The sequence below is a fragment of the Dermacentor variabilis genome, chromosome 11 (assembly GCF_050947875.1).
Source record: "Dermacentor variabilis isolate Ectoservices chromosome 11, ASM5094787v1, whole genome shotgun sequence".
In the NCBI taxonomy this organism is placed as follows: Eukaryota; Metazoa; Arthropoda; class Arachnida; order Ixodida; family Ixodidae; genus Dermacentor; species Dermacentor variabilis.
In genome coordinates, this window is record NC_134578.1 from 19,227,746 (window position 1) to 19,233,822 (window position 6,077).

Below are 6,077 nucleotides of genomic sequence, written 5' to 3' on the forward strand. Positions count from 1 at the left end.
TCCACTAGATGGAGACAGCAACACAGATGTCGGCTCATAACATCCATCTATCTATCCATCGGCAGCGACGGTATCGCGCAGAAGTTGTGTCCCATTCCGCGTGGTTCACGTTGCATGCCGCTGTATTTTGGCTTGCGAGAATGGCGATGATATCAATAAACCTTGATTCATGCTCGTCAAACGCTTGCACTGCGCTACGATGGCGTCTCATGGCTCTGTGAACGCCTCTGACGTAAGGGAGGTCGAAGCATCCAGTGCCGTCTTCGCTTCAGTGAAATAGTTGAGAGCAAATTTCAGCATTGTGCATTGCAAAATTTAGGCACAAAAAAAAAAAAAAAAAAGAAAACTATCCCCTATCTATTCCTAATATCAAATTATATTTTGTTCATCATCCACAACGTGTTTAATATCACGCACCAGCACTTGCCGAAATAGCTCAGTTGGGAGAGCGTTAGACTGAAGATCTAAAGGTCCCTGGTTCGATCCCGGGTTTCGGCATAAGTATTTTTTTTTTCATTTTTTATTTATTTTGTAAATGATGTGAACTCGAATTGGATTGTGTCCATTACCGTTGCAAAACTGCGCCCTGAATTATGAGGCACACCGAAGTGGAGGGATCCGGATGCATTTTGGGCCCCATGAAATACGGCCACCGCCATATGCGTGAATTTAACCGGTGACTTTGTGCTCAGCAGGCCACGGCAGCCAGTGACGCACCATTTCTCGGTTGTGTGCGTGTGTGTGGGGGGGGGGGGGTGCAAACCACTCACTCTCTCTCTCTCTCTCTCTCTCTCTCTCTCTATATATATATATATATATATATATATATATATATATATATATATATATATATATATATATATATATATATATCAGCATAAGAAGCCAACGAAAAAAGACACCAAGGACAACACAGGGGAAATTACTTGTACTTACTAATTGAATTACAGAAATGACAAATTAAAGGAAATGAAAGTGGATGGGAGAACGGCGCCGCGGTAGCTCAATTGGTAGGGCTACAGTGTACTAGAATATTCTAGCACACTGTAGTAGGGCTCCGCACGCGTAATGCGAAAACGTGGGATCGTTGCCCACCTGCGGCAAGTTGTTGTTTCATTCATTTTCATTTCCATGAATTTATAATTTCTTTAATTAGCTTATTAAGTACAAGTAATTTCCCTTGTGTTGTCCTTGGTGTCGTTGTTTGTTGGCTTCTTATGCTATTATTAATAAATATCGGGCCCCTTGGTTAACGGGCCTTTGTTCTCGTTCACTATCTATCTATCTATCGATATATATATATATATATATATATATATATATGCGTGTGTGTGTGTGTGTGTGTGTAAAACGAAATGAGATGCCAACGTTACCGCAGGCGATCGGCGACACTGTCAGACTTGAACCTTGTGGCACATATATCAGCCACCAAAGGGAACAAAGACGGAAATTTTACGGTAAACGGTTACTCATGGGGGTGTTCGAAGATCGAAATTCTCGAATCGAATACGAGTGTTAGAGAAAACATGATCTCCAAATATCGAATCAAATATCGAAAACGGAGTGCCTGATATGAACGCGTGCGAGGTAACTAGGGGTGATTTCTCCCTTTCCACATTCCTACACCGAGCGTGTTCAGCATTCGAAGGGTAGCCTTCGTCACAATATCAGCACCGAACACTCTCCTTCTGTCACCTGTCTCCTGTCACCCTGTCACTGTACGTTAATTGCCCACGTTGACCGACGTTCATGCCGCGCGCCTGGAGGTGAACAAATTCTCTCGCTCTTTCGCTCAAACACTAGCGTTACTTGCAGCTGTGTGCGTTACCAAACCGTTAGAAATAGATCAAGCTGTAGACATTTTACTGAATTGTTTAACGAATACACCTCAATGTCTGGCGCGCAAATAAATCAAGTAAAAATAATGCTTTAATTTTTGCGACAGAAACCAAATAGCCCAAAAGGCGAAACTACTAGATATTCTTTTGGGGCCAGGTAAAGTGTCACTGCCAATGCTCGAAACAGTCAAGAAAAGAATGGATAAAACACTTGGAGACGTAGCAACACCGAACCATCACAATAATCAAAATAAAAGCATATGTATACTTACTTTCCTTAGCAAGATTAGCTACAATTTGCCGGTAAGCGGTAAATCGTACGACAACGATGGTAAATACCTATCTATGGGAAACAAACCGCTCTCTGTCAGTAAATAATTACTTCGTTCACCTAGAGAGGGGACTAGGTCTGCCAAACCCAGAAAAGAAGCTCGCGTATACTAATCATTAGAAGAACCTCAAGCATAAATCAAGACAACAATTTTCAAAAACGTAATCTTGTATAGCATATTCTCTACGCACGCTCATGAAGTACTTCGGCATCGAACAGCACAAGTCCACAGGCAGAAGAAAAAAAAAACATCGACATTCTGTGCAAAACTATAACAAAGAAATGGGAGAGGCAAGATTGGGGAGACCCCCCCCCCCCATGGGAAGTTCTCCCTACAAAAAGAAAAAAGAGACTGCAGAAGTTCCGCATAACTCCTACCAAAAAAAATTCCCGAACTGCCCCCCCCCCAAAAAAAAACAAAAAAAACAGCTAGCCGTGCACTCTCCAAAGGCAGCTCAGCCAGGTCAGTCTGGAGGACGGTGCAACAGACATTTAATTAAGCACTGACATTAAATAATTATATAAACAATTCTTTTAGCGATTAGTTACTCTTATCGCAATGTTGGTCATTTGGAAAAGCAGGAATGTAGCAGCAGTAAGTAAAAAAGCCTGAAGGAGCAGCGCGTTCAAAAAATTGAGACATATTGTGGGACTTTCTGCTGCAGGTGAATCGTCGTTTTTACGACGCCGGCCATAGGTTGTCACGCAAATCTTTCCAAAATAAGGGAAGGTAAATAATAATATTTGGGGTTTTACGTGCCAAAACCACTTTCTGATTAAGGGAAGGTAAACTTCAAATGACAGGCATACCTTATGAATAAAACAAGAACAAACACACTCACGAAAAGAATATGCAAAAAACAAATGTTATTTGCAAAGATTGCGGCACAGATGTTGTATCATTGCATAACGTTCTATTGCATGCATACGATTACATGTGGTTGAAATGTGCTCACAAAAAGCTGTAATTTGTAAACTGTCATCTACATAATTATGTGATTTTTGCTGACTTTGATTTCGGTGGCATATGTAGTTTTTTCATTGCATCGGAAGAAATATTGCGACGCTTCCAAAACACACTCATAATGCTCTGGAGCACTTGGACACGGTAATTCATGGCTAATGCCGCATCTGTTCCACGTATTTCGAACTTCGTCATTGGCCCTCACCTTCCCCTTATTTTCACGAAATATAAGGTGCCTCGTCCAGTTCATCGGACACATTGGAGAAGCCAACCACGAGCCTTGTATATGACACACGAAAATCAGAAAACAGCGAGGGTTCAGCAATTCTTTGCAACTCTTCTACTCAAACCAAGAACGCGAAAGTTTGCTCACATGTTACACTTAACGTGCTCAATATTTTCATCGAACTTGAAGTTGATGACGTTGCAGTTGTTTTGAGGACTTTCGGGAATGCTGCGAATTAGAGCAGTATGACATTCGGGAACGCCCGAATCCCTAACTTCATGCAAAGGCTGTAATTAAGCTACACACATGAAACGTTTATCGTTTGTCATGCATAGCATTCTTCCTTTGTCAAAAAACTATAAAAGCAGTACCTCACATAGTTCACCAAGGATATCGACGAACACTAACTACCCGCCGCGCAGAACGTATAAAAATTGCCAGAAGACGAATATTTAGTAATTGTTTTCAAAAAAAGGTAATTAACATAGACACTTCAAACTTGCGGTACACGTCACCCATAAGGTGGCCCCCCCCCCCCGTCCCTCCCTCCATTTGCTATAAATGTGAAACCTCTGCCATTCCTGGTCTCCTTAGGAAAGCGAGCAAACTTTTTAAGCGTTTCGTATAGGGCATCTGAACAGGCCGGAAAGGAGCATTTGGCAATTTTCATTTAACCCCTAACACACTTGGACCATTAAAATTTTGCCTGCCTATTGCCCACAACATTGCAAACATTTTGCTAAAATATAAAATTTGTGAAGCATTTAGGTTCTTTTTCTAGAAAGCCTTGAAAAGTGACATATAAGGTTTTCTAGCGTGACTATATAGTTGCTTTGACAGATGAGCTGTAAAAAAAAGTTACTAACACTGAAGCTGACGGCGCGGATATGCCAAATCATCCGCTATAGTGTTCTTTAGAATTTAACATGGCTTCTCAGTGTTCTTGTGTTGAAACAACGGAGTGACCGTTCGTTATATAGCGGAAACTTCGTAGCTAACGTAACTGTTTTATGTCCAATGACTTTTTTTTTTGTTCTATGACATAGCAGGCAATATATGTTTAGAGAACCAGCGATGTCTCCGGGCGACGCAGTAACTCTTAATCGACGTCGGCTGTCTGGAAAGAAGGCCACTTCCGGGTGTCATTATACAAGAGATACGAAATGAAATTACAGGCGCCGATAGATGAGAGCCCGACACTCGCTTAATAGGATGTTTGGCCCTGTTGTCGACTTCTGCCAGGCTTATGAACGGCAGGCCTTAAGGGTTATGTGCGTGTGTCTGTCTGTCTGTCTGTCTGTCTGTCTGTCTGTCTGTCTGTCTGTCTGTCTGTATGTATGACGTACGTATGTACGTATGTATGTACATGTGTGTGCGTATGTATATATATGTGTGTACGTATGTAGCCATGCGTGTACATGCCTGTTGTGTTTGTGTGTGTGCTTTGTTTCTTCGCGCGTGCGCGATGGAGGCGGGCCGCCTGGCGGCCTTGTCTGATCTCTGGGGCGTCCGCCCCACCCATGGGTCAGGACGACAAGGATTGTGGCCACATATAGTCGTTTGGCACGCAGCGCTGTGTAAAGCGTATGCCACAAATCGCAAGGCCCGCTCATTCTACGGTGGAGCAAAGGCGGCGTTGACTCGTCTCGACTGTTGGAGGAGCATCGCGGAAACGATTAAGGCAAGTGTAGAGTAATCTGCCCTCGGCTGTGGCAGCAGTGTTCGCGGCCTTATAAAACCACCGGTGGCGCGTTTACGGCGCAGAAGTTTGCCAGGGAAGAAATCAGATAATTTGTGCCGTATAGTTCGGTATACAACTACATGTTCTCGATGTGTTCAAATATATAAATAAAAACAAAGCACGTCTAATGCACCAAGGTAACATGCAGCTTCCTTGTACGTTTATAGGTATTTTTTTAAATATAGAGAAACGTTCTAATTGCGAGCAAAACTTGTGACAGCTGGAGGGTCCTATGCACACATATATTTTAGCAGGCTATAGCGGGCTGCATGTTTGTAATTAACACTAACTCGTAACATTTCCACAGAGATAATGGGGCTGGTTTTTGAAGGTGATGCTAGCGGTGTCTGTATTAACGGTAGTTCCACTGATAACAGAGTGAGTGAGTGAGTGAAAACTTTTATTGAGTCTTTTAAGAGTTTCGCGGTTACGAGGTCTCCGTCGTCTTCATCTTCTTGGCGCTGGCGACTTGAGACTTCTCTTGCTCACACGTGTACACATCAATAGGTACCATGGGTCAGCGCTTCCTTCTTCTAAGCGGGTGTTTGTGTTTGTGTTTGTGTTTCTGCTTCTCGCATTCAACGCCATCCAGGTTCTTTTCTTACTCGCTCACCTTAAGCGAACAATAATGCCAGCACAGAAAACTATGGTTGCGAAACCAGCACTGTGCGATTAACAAAGGAGAACAAAAAAAAGAGTGAGAATAGTGAAGCGACTTGTTAAATATCAAACAGCAAAAGCCTGATGCGAAGACATCTACCTTTGCATGTTCACATTTATGTTTCAGCCCAAGTGAGTGAGTGAAAACTTTTGTTGAGTCTTTTAAGAGTTTCGCGGTTACGACGTCTCCGTCGTCTTCATCTTGTTGGCGCTGGCGACTTGAGACTTCTCTTCAGCAAGGGTGGGCCCCTATTCCAAGGCTCCACTGAGTCGTGCTGCATCGCTCGCGTGCTGCACTAGGGCCCTTTGGGCCGTGA

At 43.0% G+C, this 6,077-nt stretch overlaps 1 non-coding gene across 1 annotated transcript; it reads left to right on the forward strand.

Moving 5' to 3' along the window:
* The first annotated feature begins 425 nt into the window (after positions 1 to 425).
* On the forward strand, positions 426 to 498 carry TRNAF-GAA (transfer RNA phenylalanine (anticodon GAA)). Its single transcript has one exon. It is a non-coding gene; the product is annotated as a tRNA-Phe (tRNA).
* Positions 499 to 6,077: the final 5,579 nt, after the last annotated feature.